The 15,057-nt window shown below is 41.1% G+C and overlaps 1 protein-coding gene across 1 annotated transcript in view; it reads left to right on the forward strand.

Annotated features, from left to right (window-relative positions):
• The first annotated feature begins 5,193 nt into the window (after window positions 1-5,193).
• Window positions 5,194-15,057, forward strand: part of LOC137427254 (uncharacterized) — a 143,245-nt gene continuing 133,381 nt past the window's right edge. The window contains exon 1 of the mRNA XM_068116612.2: window positions 5,194-5,264. The gene's annotated coding sequence lies outside the window, so the exon portion shown is untranslated. The remainder of the gene's footprint in view (window positions 5,265-15,057) is intronic.

Below are 15,057 nucleotides of genomic sequence, written 5' to 3' on the forward strand. Positions count from 1 at the left end.
GACCAGCTCTGCCAAGGACTCCCGCCACACGCGCCCCCCCAGAATTCCGCGCCCCCCCAGAATTCCGGTCGACGAAAGCCGTGAACGGGCGGCCCTCCAGCAGATGGCGGAAGTGTCGGACCGCCAGGTGGAGCCCGAGCAGCTCGCGGTCGAAGGTGCTTTAGCGGCGTTCGTGCGGGCGAAGCTGCCGGCTAAAAAACGCCAGCGGTTGCCAAGCACCACGCACCCACTGCTCGTGCACCGCGCCCACCGCGTAGTCCGACGCATCGGTGGTGAGGGCGATCGGTGCATCGGGCGCCGGGTGCGCCAGCATGGTGGCGTTGGTCAGGGCCAGCTTTGCGCCCGCAAACGCCGCAGTCATCGGCGCCGACCAGGCGATGTCACCTTTGCCCAGCTTGCCCCGGAGGGCCTCGTGCAAGGGGCGGAGGAGCTGGGCGACGTGGGGCACGAAGCGGTGGTAAAAATTTACCATGCCCATGAACTCCTGGAGCCCCTTGATCGTGCGGGGCCGCAGGAAATCCCTGACCGCCTCCACCTTGGTCGGTAAAGGGACGGCCCCATGCCTGGTGATGCGGTGCCCCAAGAAGTCGATGGTGGCGACGCCGAAACGGCACTTGGCGGGGTTGATGATTAGGCCATGCTGGCCCAGGCGTTTGAAGAGCGTGCGGAGGTGGAGCAAGTGCTCCTCCCGGGACGCGCTCGCGACCAGGATGTCGTCCAGGTAGACAAACAGGAAAGGTAAGTCGCGCAAGACGCTGTCCATAAGCCGTTGGAACTCCTGGGCCGCATTCTTCAACCCGAAAGGCATTCTCAGGAACTCGAAGAGGCCGAAAGGGGTAATGACGGCCGTCTTTGGGACGTCGTCCGGTTGGACGGGGACCTGGTGGTAGCCCCGGATGAGGTCCACCTTGGAAAACACGGTAGTGTTTGCCAACTGGGTGGGAAAGTCCTGGATATGCGGGACCGGGTAGCGGTCGGGGGTGGTGGCATCATTGAGCCGGCGGTAGTCCCTGCACAGCCGCCATCCTCCGCCGGGCTTCGGCACAATGTGCAGAGGAGAAGTCCAAGCGCTGTTGGAGCGCCGTACGATCCCCAGCCGCTCCAGCGTGGCGAACACCGCTTTCGCCACCGCGAGCTTCGTGGGCTCGAGTCGGCGTGCCTGGGCATAGACCGGCGGCCCGACCCATGGGGATATGGTGCTCCACCCTGTGTTTAACGGCCACCGCTGAGAAGGTGGGCCGCGTGAGGGCCGGGAAACTGGCGAGGAGGCGGGTAAAGTCGTCCGCTGCCAGAAGCGTGCAAACTAAACTCGCCGGGACGGAACCCTCCAGCAAGCCGCTTGGCAAGCCGCTCGGTAAGCCACTCAGTGAGCCGCTCAACGAGCCGCTCAGCAAACAAGCGAGCGAGCTGAAGGTTTCGGCCTGGACGAGCCGTCTGCGCTTCACGTCGACCAACAGCCCATTTGCACATAGGAATTCCGCACCGAGCAGTGCCATTGGCACGCTGGTGGTCACGAACGACCATTGAAAGCGCTGCCCTCCGAACCACAGGGAGAGGCAATGCTTCCCGAATGTGCGGATGGGTGTACCGTTGGCGGCAAGCAAAGCGGGGCCCCGGCCCGCGGTTTGCTTGTCGGACATGGAGGCATGGAGGACGCTTACCTGCGCGCCTGTGTCGCAAAGAAAACGGCGCCCGGACAAGGTGTCCATGATGAAAAGGAGGCTGCCGGAATGTCCGACGCTCATGGCCGCAAGTGAGCGCCGGTCGTTTCCCGACCCGTCAAAAGAGCACGGCGGGCGACACGTTTTAGCCTGGCGGCCGAACCTGGCATGGTAGTAGCACCAGGTTTGTGGCGGTAACGGCCGTGGCGGCTGTGCCGGCGGCGGTGGTGGTGGCAGCGGCGGTAGTGGACGTGGCGTAGCAGCGGCCACGAGGGAAGTCGGGAGCGCTGGAGCCACCGCGCCGGGATCCACTACGGCAGCACCGTACACCGACGGCGTGTCGCAGGCCGCAAAATACTTGTCGACCTCTTTAGCCAGGGCGCGGGGTTCTTTTATTTCGGAACCGGCCAGCGCGAAGCGTACCTGTGCAGGTAGCTGGCATAGGAAAAGCGCCCGGAATAAGAAATCCGGGGGCTGGTCTCCAAGCAGGGACAGCATGGAATCCATCCGGATGGATGGTCGTGTGTCGCCGAGGGCGAGAAGGTCCAGGAGGCGGTCGGCCCGTTCGATCTCCGTGAGCCCAAACGTGGCGATGAGGAGACATTTGAATGCCTCATACTTGTTGTCGCCCGGCGGGCGCCGAAGGAAGGAGTGCCGGGCCCGAGGGCGGCGACCACGTGGTAGTACCGGGTCTCGTCCGCCGTTATGCCTCAGAGTTGGAATTGAGCTTCGGCTTGCAAAAACCAAACGTCGGCTTGCGCTTCCCAAAACTCCGGGAGTTTGACTGCGATGGCGTTGGTAGCCATGGCGCGTTCGGTGGTCAGCAACGGCTGAACCAATCCGGGTCACCAGTGTGGTGCTGCGCACACACGACTCGATTGCCAGAGAGGTAGGCCACAACGCGTTGGTATATCAAAACGTCTTTATTCAAAGCTCGCACTTCAGAACTGGGCGGGCTCGAGCTTAGAGCCCGCATATATGTGCCGAGGCCACGCCTAGTCCCCGGGCGTGGCCGATCGGTTGAAAGGTGGGGCATGTGCTTTCGCTCCCCGCCTGGACGCTCGCGCCACCCACTGGTGCGCGGAATTATTGCCCCTTGTGCCCGCCACAATACTGTATATTATCAAGCTTACCTTTATCTCGTGAATCATACTGGAAAATTATCAAGCTTGCCTTTATCTCGTGAATCATACTGTATATTATCAAGCTTGCCTTTATCTCGTGAATCATACTGTATATTATCAAGCTTACCTTTAATCAGTGAATCATACTGTATATATTATCAACCTTACCTTTATATAGTAAATCATACTGTATATATAATCAAGCTTACGTTTATCTAGTGAATCATACTGTAAATTATCAAGCTTACCTTTATCGAGTGAATCATACTGTATATTATGAGGCTTACATTTATCAAGTGAATCCTACTGTATATTATCAAGCTTCCCTTTATCGAGTGAATCATACTGTATTTTATCAAGCTTCCCTTTATCTAGTGAATCATACTGTATATTTTATCAAGCGTACCTTTATTGAGTGAATCATATTGTATATTATATCAAGCTTACCTTTATCGAGTGAATCATACTGTATATTATCAAGCTTACCTTTATTGAGTGAATCATACTGTATATTTTATCAAGCGTACCTTTATTGAGTGAATCATACTGTATATATTATCAAGCTTACCTTTATGGAGTGAATCATACTGTATATTATCAAGCTTACCTTTATCTAGTGAATCATACTGTATATTATCAAGCTTGTCTGATAAGTATTGTCGTGTGATTCCCTTCGGTGAAGACCGGGAAATCACGGACAGCAATCAAGCGGATTTCACTATATATGCGCGGAGGGAAGGGGGAGGAAGAAGAAGCAGAAAGCTTTTACCTGACACAATCTCGCCGGGCAGTCTTCAAAACTTGCAGGAAATAAACTCACACGAACCGGATTTTATGCACAAAAATAAACAAGGCTTTATTGCCACGGATGTCGATAATACAAAATAAAACGCAACGTGCAAATCACTATTCTAAATTGGGACGTCCCCCACACCAGACTTGAACGCACAGACGAAGGGCTGAAATAAACTGGAATGAAATAAATAGTGTGGGATTATTGTGCACTTAACTGCGAGTGGCTTGAACCTTGCCCAAAATCGTCCAGACCCCCCGTTCCCACATGGGGAGAAGGCCGCAGTCCACTCGGTTCCACGCATCGCTAGGCTTCACTGGCATCTCGCCCACCCGGCCTCATCACGCTCCAGCGGCAAGCAGCGCTCATCCACGCGTCGTTTCTGCCTGGCAAAACTGCCACTCTCCATCTGCAAAAACTCAGCACGTCTCCCGGTGGCGTCTCTGATCGCTGCCTGGAGCCCGCTGTCCTGGTATCGTTTTCTTGTGAGGTCCGGAATGAGGGATACGAGCCGAGGGCAGAGGGCAGCGTCAGGAAGGTAGCAAGAGGAGGAGGGAAGAGCGTCGCACGAGGAAGAGAATAGGAAGAGTTCAGGGCAAGCAGAAGGTCCAAGTGCAAGAGGCAGTCCAAAACGAGGAGGCAAAGGGAGAGCGAAAATGTCGGTCCACGACCATCTGCTTTGGCATCCAACACGAGAGAGAAAATGTCGGCTTCTCTCCACTTTTATTGATCCCTCTTGGCCAATCAGCTGGCTCCTTATTGTCCCTGGGCTTCAGCTGCGTGCCGATTGGCCCTCCCTTCCAGTGATGTGATCTGCCCATCAAACCCTTGGTGTAAATCCATCGCGAGGTGGGCGTGGCCCTGGCCTGCCTAAGCAATGTTTGTCTCCAAGTCAGCGGGGTGCGTGGGCGCTTCCTGCCTGCACTTCCGGTGAGTTTTATTGGGGCAATTATTAATTAGGGTAACTAGTGGGCACTGTGATGGTAAAACAGTCGGGATAACTACAGAGGTTTCACACACAGGGGAATTAACAGAATCCCTACAACTACTTAACATGCCCCATTCCTCGTAATGGGTACGAAGATACACTTAACCCGACATACGGGCTAGACAGGTCCTCTACTTATTTACATCTAGATGGTTCTTGCTACCCACGATCATCGGAGCACCTACCTATGCAGATCTACCTTAATCTATGTATATCACTACCCCAAAATTCATAACAGTATGTAATATTTTCGGCATCAAAAGAAGGATGATGCCAGTCCTCCTCAGCGTGTTAATCAAATGTTGTGTCAGCACGACAATCCATAATTCCTTTGGTAGAGTCAATTGGACCAGTAACACCATGAAGCAATGAGTACTCCTTGCTCGCCCACTCCCCCATCCTTTTCTCAGACAACTAATGCTACAAACACCAGATCATAACTCTGCAATATCCTGAACACCATGGCTGGACCAAATGTTCACGTGTCTTAATTAGCTTAATGTCCAAAGGGATGTTGGTTGCCTATAAGATCATAGTGAAGGTCTTCGTTGTTGTCGCTTGGGTAGGGTCGAGCCGTGTGCTAAAAAGAGATTCTGATTTCACAGCTAAACTTAACTCGAACCTGCTGTGTCAATCAGCGACATGAACTTCCAACGTCTGCCCTGTGTGGATAACTCTCAAGCATACTGTGGAATCAGGTAAGAACAAACGTATCAATAATGTAGGAAATTGTATGAAATTGATGTGCACAAGTTTATACCCAATCGTGCTTCAAGTCGTGTACTTTTACCATTGTCTGTACTGTATTCTACCTTTCCAACGGCTGCCCCTTATTGTGAGAAAAGATGACTATTGACATGAGGCCAGAGGACGTGTCACTCTTTATCAATACAATATATTATATTGATCGGTTGATTGGTTCAATGAACGCTGTTGTTGAGCTTTATTAGTTGGCACTTCATAAATCTTAGACGTTTTTACCAATACAAAGCATCTGCATAATTACAATTCAACTTACTGAAATAGTTAGGATAATTATTGATCAAAGAAAGGCAAAATCTGTTTCTTTACACAGCATCGTACCACCGTGAAGGTCTTTGATGAGCTTTACCGTTTGGTCCAAAAAAAAAGCACCCGTGTCTTAAGGAAGCGTTCAATTTGGCATTTTTTATATGAAATAAACTAAGTCTAGAAAAGAACGAACCCCATTAGAATTACGTTTTGGAACCCTCTAAAATCACCCTTTAGAATCCATGAAATGTGCCTTTTAAAGCCCTTTAGAATAACCCTTTTTTTTTTTTTTTGTATACAAGATCGAGGCTCGTGAAAGAGCGAACGTTAATCACACAAAAAGTCAAACCGACACATAAAACACAAAAAATAAGGGGAGCGGTAGACAAGATGGGGAGAGAGGGGGAAAGACACAAACACAACATTTGAGAGCAGGGACATCGGGAGAAATGTGGGAGGGGGAGGGTTTGGGGGGAGGTGGGAGAGGTATAAAACACATGGACACTGCAAGGACTTCCAGGAAAGAATTTGGAATTTCAAAAAAGTGTATCTGGGGTGAATTAGTGGGGGTAGAAAAGATCAAGGTTTTCGATGGGGGAAGATAAGAGATGGTGGTGAACAGCTGTTTTAAAGACCTGGAGGGTGGAGTGGGATTGATGAGAGTGAGGGAGCTTGTTCCAGAGGTGGGAGAAAAGAGGAATGAAAGAGTGAAGGTGAGCAGAGAGTCACAAAATACCGACGAGGAGAGGAAGCCTAGGGGGACAACCACGTGTCACGTGAACAGGGCAAAAGGTGGAAGGCAAGGAGATAAAGGGGGCGGGGCGAGACAGCCCACGTGGAGAGAAGCACACGATGAGACAACAGCACACGTGAAGAAAAGAAAATATATGTTTGTTTTTTGTTTGTTTGTTTTGGGGGGCGGGGATTTAAAACGTTAGATAAAGAGTAGATGTTCGGGAATGTTCGGGGGAGAAGGAAAAAATCCAAGAACCAAGCAATACAGCGAAATAAGGAACTCGAGTTAACAAACACTGACGGGGGAAGCCTCAGGTTACAAGGCCGCGCATGTGGAGCAAACAGAAAACGATTAATTAATTACGAGTCACAGGATATTCAAACCAAAACTAACTAGAAACAAACAATACCGCAGAGACAATAAAATAACGAATGGAAATTTGACAAACACACGAATGGAAAAACATTTAACTTTTGATGCCACGAGAGAGCAAAAGTCGCCACCTCAATCGAGGGTAATCCTAAAGGGTAATTCTTTTTAATCATAAAGGATAATCTTAGAATTACCCTTTAGAATTACCCTTTCGAATTACCCTTTCGAATCACCCTTTGGAATTACCCTTTAGAATCACCCTTCAGAATTACTCTTTAGAATCACCCTTCAGAATTACTCTTTAGAATCACCCTTCAGAATTACTCTTTAGAATCACCCTTTGGAATTACTCTTTAGAATCACCCTTCAGAATTACTCTTTAGAATCACCCTTCAGAATTACTCTTTAGAATCACCCTTTGGAATTACCCTTTAGAATCACCCTTCAGAATTACCCTTTCGAATCACCCTTTAGAATTACTCTTTAGAATCACCCTTCAGAATTACCCTTTCGAATCACCCTTTGGAATTACCCTTTAGAATTACCCTTTAGAATTACCCTTTAGAATTACTCTTTAGAATTACTCTTGAGAATTACTCTTTAGAATTACTCTTTAGAATTACTCTTTAGGATTACTCTTTAGAATTACCCTTTAGAATTACCCTTTAGAATTACTCTTTAGAATTACTCTTGAGAATTACTCTTTAGAATTACTCTTTAGAATTACTCTTTAGAATTACCCTTTAGAATTACCCTTTAGAATTACTCTTTAGAATTACCCTATAGAATTACTCTTTCGAATTACCCTTTAGAATTACCCTTTAGAATTACCCTTTAGAATTACCCTTTAGAATTACCCTTTAGAATTACCCTTTAGAATTACCCTTTAGAATTACTCTTTAGAACTACTCTTTAGAACTACTCTTTAGAACTACTCTTTAGAATTACTCTTTAGAATTAGCCATTAGAATTACTCTTTAGAATTAGCCATTAGAATTACTCTTTAGAATTAGCCATTAGAATTACTCTTTAGAATTAGCCATTAGAATTACTCTTTAGAATTAGCCATTAGAATTACCCTTTAGAATTAGCCATTAGAATTACTCTTTAGAATTAGCCATTAGAATTACTCTTTAGAATTAGCCATTAGAATTACTCTTTAGAATTAGCCATTAGAATTACCCTTTAGAATTAGCCATTAGAATTACCCTTTAGAATTAGCCATTAGAATTACTCTTTAGAATTAGCCATTAGAATTACTCTTTAGAATTAGCCATTAGAATTACTCTTTAGAATTAGCCATTAGAATTACTCTTTAGAATTAGCCATTAGAATTACCCTTTAGAATTAGCCATTAGAATTACTCTTTAGAATTAGCCATTAGAATTACCCTTTAGAATTAGCCATTAGAATTACTCTTTAGAATTAGCCATTAGAATTACTCTTTAGAATTAGCCATTAGAATTACCCTTTAGAATTAGCCATTAGAATTACTCTTTAGAATTAGCCATTAGAATTACTCTTTAGAATTAGCCATTAGAATTACTCTTTAGAATTAGCCATTAGAATTACCCTTTAGAATTAGCCATTAGAATTACCCTTTAGAATTAGCCATTAGAATTACTCTTTAGAATTAGCCATTAGAATTACTCTTTAGAATTAGCCATTAGAATTACCCTTTAGAATTACTCTTCAGAATTACCCTTTAGAACTACTCTTTAGAATTACTCTTTAGAATTACCCTTTAGAACTACTCTTTAGAACTACTCTTTAGAACTACTCTTTAGAATTACTCTTTAGAATTAGCCATTAGAATTACCCTTTAGAATTACTCTTTAGAATTACCCTTTAGAACTACTCTTTAGAATTACTCTTTAGAATTACTCTTTAGAATTACCCTTTAGAACTACTCTTTAGAACTACTCTTTAGAATTAGCCATGAGAATTACTCTTCAGAATTAGCCATTAGAATTACTCTTTAGAATTAGCCATTAGAATTACTCTTTAGAATTAGCCATTAGAATTACTCTTTAGAATTAGCCATTAGAATTACCCTTTAGAACTACTCTTTAGAACTACTCTTTAGAACTACTCTTTAGAATTACTCTTTAGAATTAGCCATTAGAATTACTCTTCAGAATTAGCCATTAGAATTACTCTTTAGAATTAGCCATTAGAATTACTCTTTAGAATTAGCCATTATAATTACTCTTTATAATTAGCCATTAGAATTACTCTTTAGAATTAGCCATTAGAATTACTCTTTAGAATTAGCCATTAGAATTACTCTTTAGAATTAGCCATTAGAATTACCCTTTAGAATTAGCCATTAGAATTACCCTTTAGAATTAGCCATTATAATTACTCTTTAGAATTAGCCATTATAATTACTCTTTAGAATTAGCCATTAGAATTACCCTTTAGAATTAGCCATTAGAATTACCCTTTAGAATTAGCCATTAGAATTACTCTTTAGAATTAGCCATTATAATTACTCTTTAGAATTAGCCATTAGAATTACCCTTTAGAATTAGCCATTATAATTACTCTTTAGAATTAGCCATTGGAATTACCCTTTAGAATTAGCCATTAGAATTACCCTTTAGAACTACTCTTTAGAACTACTCTTTAGAACTACTCTTTAGAATTACTCTTTAGAATTAGCCATTAGAATTACTCTTTAGAATTAGCCATTAGAATTACTCTTTAGAATTAGCCATTATAATTACTCTTTAGAATTAGCCATTAGAATTACCCTTTAGAATTAGCCATTAGAATTACCCTTTAGAATTAGCCATTATAATTACTCTTTAGAATTAGCCATTATAATTACTCTTTAGAATTAGCCATTAGAATTACCCTTTAGAATTAGCCATTATAATTACTCTTTAGAATTAGCCATTAGAATTACTCTTTAGAATTAGCCATTAGAATTACTCTTTAGAATTAGCCATTAGAATTACCCTTTAGAATTAGCCATTAGAATTACTCTTTAGAATTAGCCATTATAATTACTCTTTAGAATTAGCCATTAGAATTACTCTTTAGAATTAGCCATTAGAATTACTCTTTAGAATTAGCCATTAGAATTACTCTTTAGAATTAGCCATTAGAATTAGCCATTAGAATTACTCTTTAGAATTAGCCATTAGAATTACTCTTTAGAATTAGCCATTAGAATTACTCTTTAGAATTAGCCATTAGAATTACTCTTTAGAATTAGCCATTAGAATTACCCTTTAGAATTAGCCATTAGAATTACTCTTTAGAATTAGCCATTATAATTACTCTTTAGAATTAGCCATTAGAATTACCCTTTAGAATTAGCCATTATAATTACTCTTTAGAATTAGCCATTGGAATTACCCTTTAGAATTAGCCATTATAATTACTCTTTAGAATTAGCCATTGGAATTACCCTTTATAATTAGCCATTATAATTACTCTTTAGAATTAGCCATTATAATTACCCTTTAGAATTACCCTTTAGAATTAGCCATTAGAATTACCCTTTAGAATTAGCCATTAGAATTACTCTTTAGAATTAGCCATTAGAATTACTCTTTAGAATTAGCCATTAGAATTACCCTTTAGAATTAGCCATTAGAATTACTCTTTAGAATTAGCCATTAGAATTACCCTTTAGAATTAGCCATTAGAATTACTCTTTAGAATTAGCCATTAGAATTACTCTTTAGAATTACCCTTTAGAATTACCCTTTAGAATTAGCCATTAGAATTACCCTTTAGAATTAGCCATTAGAATTACTCTTTAGAATTAGCCATTAGAATTACTCTTTAGAATTAGCCATTAGAATTACCCTTTAGAATTAGCCATTAGAATTACCCTTTAGAATTAGCCATTAGAATTACCCTTTAGAATTAGCCATTAGAATTACTCTTTAGAATTAGCCATTAGAATTACTCTTTAGAATTAGCCATTAGAATTACCCTTTAGAATTAGCCATTAGCATTACCCTTTAGAATTAGCCATTAGAATTACTCTTTAGAATTAGCCATTTGAATTACCCTTTAGAATTAGCCATTATAATTACTCTTTAGAATTAGCCATTATAATTACTCTTTAGAATTACCCTTTAGAATTAGCCATTATAATTACTCTTTAGAATTAGCCATTAGAATTACTCTTTAGAATTAGCCATTAGAATTACCCTTTAGAATTAGCCATTAGAATTACTCTTTAGAATTAGCCATTAGAATTACCCTTTAGAATTAGCCATTAGAATTACTCTTTAGAATTAGCCATTAGAATTACTCTTTAGAATTACCCTTTAGAATTACCCTTTAGAATTAGCCATTAGAATTACCCTTTAGAATTAGCCATTAGAATTACTCTTTAGAATTAGCCATTAGAATTACTCTTTAGAATTAGCCATTAGAATTACCCTTTAGAATTAGCCATTAGAATTACTCTTTAGAATTAGCCATTAGAATTACCCTTTAGAATTAGCCATTAGAATTACTCTTTAGAATTAGCCATTAGAATTACCCTTTAGAATTAGCCATTAGAATTACCCTTTAGAATTAGCCATTAGAATTACTCTTCAGAATTAGCCATTAGAATTACTCTTTAGAATTAGCCATTAGAATTACCCTTTAGAATTAGCCATTAGAATTACTCTTTAGAATTAGCCATTAGCATTACCCTTTAGAATTAGCCATTAGAATTACTCTTTAGAATTAGCCATTAGAATTACCCTTTAGAATTAGCCATTAGAATTACTCTTTAGAATTAGCCATTAGAATTACCCTTTAGAATTAGCCATTAGAATTACCCTTTAGAATTACTTTTTAGAATTACCCTATAGAATTACTCTTTCGAATTACCCTTTAGAATTACCCTTTAGAATTACCCTTTAGAATTACCCTTTAGAATTACCCTTTAGAATTACCCTTTAGAATTACCCTTAAGAATTACTCTTTAGAACTACTCTTTAGAACTACTCTTTAGAATTACTCTTTAGAATTAGCCATTAGAATTACTCTTCAGAATTAGCCATTAGAATTACTCTTTAGAATTAGCCATTAGAATTACTCTTTAGAATTAGCCATTAGAATTTTTTTTTTTTTTTTTTTTTTTTTTTTTTGTATACAAGATCGAGGCTCGTGAAAGAGCGAACATTAATCACACAGAAAGACAAACCGACACATAAAACATATAACATCGGGAGCGGTAGACAAGATGGGGAGAGAGAGGGAAGGACACAAACACAACATTTGAGAGCAGGGACCGAGAGACATGGAGACATCGAGAGATCTGAGAGAGGGCGAGGGCTTTGGGGGGGGGGGGCATGGGAAGGGGGCGGTGGGAGAGGTATAAAACATATGGACACTGCCAGGACTTCCAGGAAAGAAGTTGGAATTTCAAACAAGGTGGATCTGGGGTGAATTAGCGGGGGTAGAAAAGATCAAGGTTTTGGATGGGGGAAGATAAGAGATGGTGGTGAACAGCTGTTTTAAAGACCTGGAGGGAGGAGTGGGATTGAAGGGAGTGAGGGAGTTTGTTCCAGAGGCGGGAGAAAAGAGGAATGAAAGAGTGAAGGTGAGCAGAGAGCCGAGATTTCGGCAGTTTAACCATCAGAGGGTTGCTGGCAGATCTTGTGCGACCTGTAGGAATATTTGGGGGACAGAGCACAGAGAGAGCTGGGGGTGCAAGGCCGGAGAGGAGTCGGTAGTAGACAGAAAGACCACCTACCTGCCTGCGGTGAGTGAGTGAAAGGCCCTCAGAGATAGCTTCATCGCGGGAGATTCCAATAATTCTGAAAGCTTTGGTTTCAACAGCGTGAAGCCGAGCTAGGTGTGAGGCAGGAGCACCGGCCCATAGGGGAGAACAGTATTCCATTGAGCTGCGGATGAAAGCCTTGTATGTGGTGAGGAGCTCAGGTGTGCCGAGGAAGGACTTCGCACGACGGAGGATGCCCAGTCGGCGACTTGCTTTGGAGGCCAGCTTGGAAATGTGGTTTTCCCAAGAAAGATCATGGCAGATAGTGAGACCCAAAATCTTGAGCGACAGAACTTCTTGGAGAGGATTGTTGAGAAAGTAGATGGGAGGGTTGTCCAGTCGATCTTTTCGGAGAGACATAGTAAGAGTGTGAGATTTGTCAGGATTGAAAGACATGTTCCACTTGTTTGACCAGTCTGTGATTTTGTCCAGGTCTTCAGAGAGTGAGGAGGCAGCAGACTGCCGATCTGAGGGAAGAGGAATGGAGCGGCAGAGAGTGGAGTCATCAGCAAAGAGATAGAGAGGATTTTCGAGAGAGTCAGAGAGATCATTGATGAAGACCAGAAAAAGCACGGGGCCCAGAACACTGCCTTGGGGAACTCCAGCCTGAACAGGAAGAGGAGATGAGAGAAACCCATTCAGGGCCACATGTTGACGACGACTAGAGAGGAAGTCCGCCAGCCATGCGTGGAGATTTCCATGGATACCAAAGGAGGAGAGTTTGGTGAGCAGAGCGGGGTGCCAGACCGTGTCGAAGGCACGTGATATGTCGAGGGAGACAGCTCTAATTTCCTGTTTGGCATTGAGGACCTCCATCCATCGTTGAGACAGCAGAAGCAGCATGTCCAGAGTAGAGTGACCTGGTCTGAAACCAAATTACCCTTTAGAATTAGCCATTAGAATTACCCTTTAGAATTAGCCATTAGAATTACCCTTTAGAATTAGCCATTAGAATTACTCTTTAGAATTAGCCATTAGAATTACTCTTTAGAATTAGCCATTAGAATTACTCTTTAGAATTAGCCATTAGAATTACTCTTTAGAATTAGCCATTAGAATTACTCTTTAGAATTAGCCATTAGAATTACCCTTTAGAATTAGCCATTAGAATTACTCTTTAGAATTAGCCATTAGAATTACCCTTTAGAATTAGCCATTAGAATTACCCTTTAGAATTAGCCATTAGAATTACTCTTTAGAATTAGCCATAAGAATTACCCTTTAGAATTAGCCATTATAATTACTCTTTAGAATTAGCCATTAGAATTACCCTTTAGAATTAGCCATTAGAATTACTCTTTAGAATTAGCCATTAGAATTACCCTTTAGAATTAGCCATTAGAATTACCCTTTAGAATTAGCCATTAGAATTACTCTTTAGAATTAGCCATTAGAATTACTCTTTAGAATTAGCCATTAGAATTATTCTTTAGAATTAGCCATTAGAATTACTCTTTAGAATTAGCCATTAGAATTACTCTTTAGAATTAGCCATTAGAATTACTCTTTAGAATTAGCCATTAGAATTACTCTTTAGAATTAGCCATTAGAATTACTCTTTAGAATTAGCCATTAGAATTACCCTTTAGAATTAGCCATTAGAATTACTCTTTAGAATTAGCCATTAGAATTACCCTTTAGAATTAGCCATTAGAATTACCCTTTAGAATTAGCCATTAGAATTACTCTTTAGAATTAGCCATAAGAATTACCCTTTAGAATTAGCCATTATAATTACTCTTTAGAATTAGCCATTAGAATTACCCTTTAGAATTAGCCATTAGAATTACTCTTTAGAATTAGCCATTAGAATTACCCTTTAGAATTAGCCATTAGAATTACCCTTTAGAATTAGCCATTAGAATTACTCTTTAGAATTAGCCATTAGAATTACTCTTTAGAATTAGCCATTAGAATTATTCTTTAGAATTAGCCATTAGAATTACCCTTTAGAATTAGCCATTAGAATGACTCTTTAGAATTAGCCATTAGAATTACTCTTTTGAATTAGCCATTAGAATTACCCTTTAGAATTAGCCATTAGAATTACCCTTTAGAATTAGCCATTAGAATTACTCTTTAGAATGAGCCATAAGAATTACCCTTTAGAATTAGCCATTATAATTACTCTTTAGAATTAGCCATTAGAATTACCCTTTAGAATTAACCATTAGAATTACTCTTTAGAATTAGCCATTAGAATTACCCTTTAGAATTAGCCATTAGAATTACTCTTTAGAATTAGCCATTAGAATTACTCTTTAGAATTAGCCATTAGAATTATTCTTTAGAATTAGCCATTAGAATTACCCTTTAGAATTAGCCATTAGAATGACTCTTTAGAATTAGCCATTAGAATTACCCTTTAGAATTAGCCATTAGAATTACCCTTTAGAATTAGCCATTAGAATTACTCTTTAGAATTAGCCGTTAGAATTACTCTTTAGAATTAGCCATTAGAATTATTCTTTAGAATTAGCCATTAGAATTACCCTTTAGAATTAGCCATTAGAATTACTCTTTAGAATTAGCCATTAGAATTACCCTTTAGAATTAGCCACTAGAATTACCCTTTAGAATTACCCTTTAGAATTAGCCATTAGAATTACTCTTTAGAATTAGCCATTAG

This window comes from Myxine glutinosa, chromosome 5 (genome assembly GCF_964187855.1).
Source record: "Myxine glutinosa chromosome 5, kmMyxGlut1.1, whole genome shotgun sequence".
Classification (NCBI taxonomy): Eukaryota; Metazoa; Chordata; class Myxini; order Myxiniformes; family Myxinidae; genus Myxine; species Myxine glutinosa.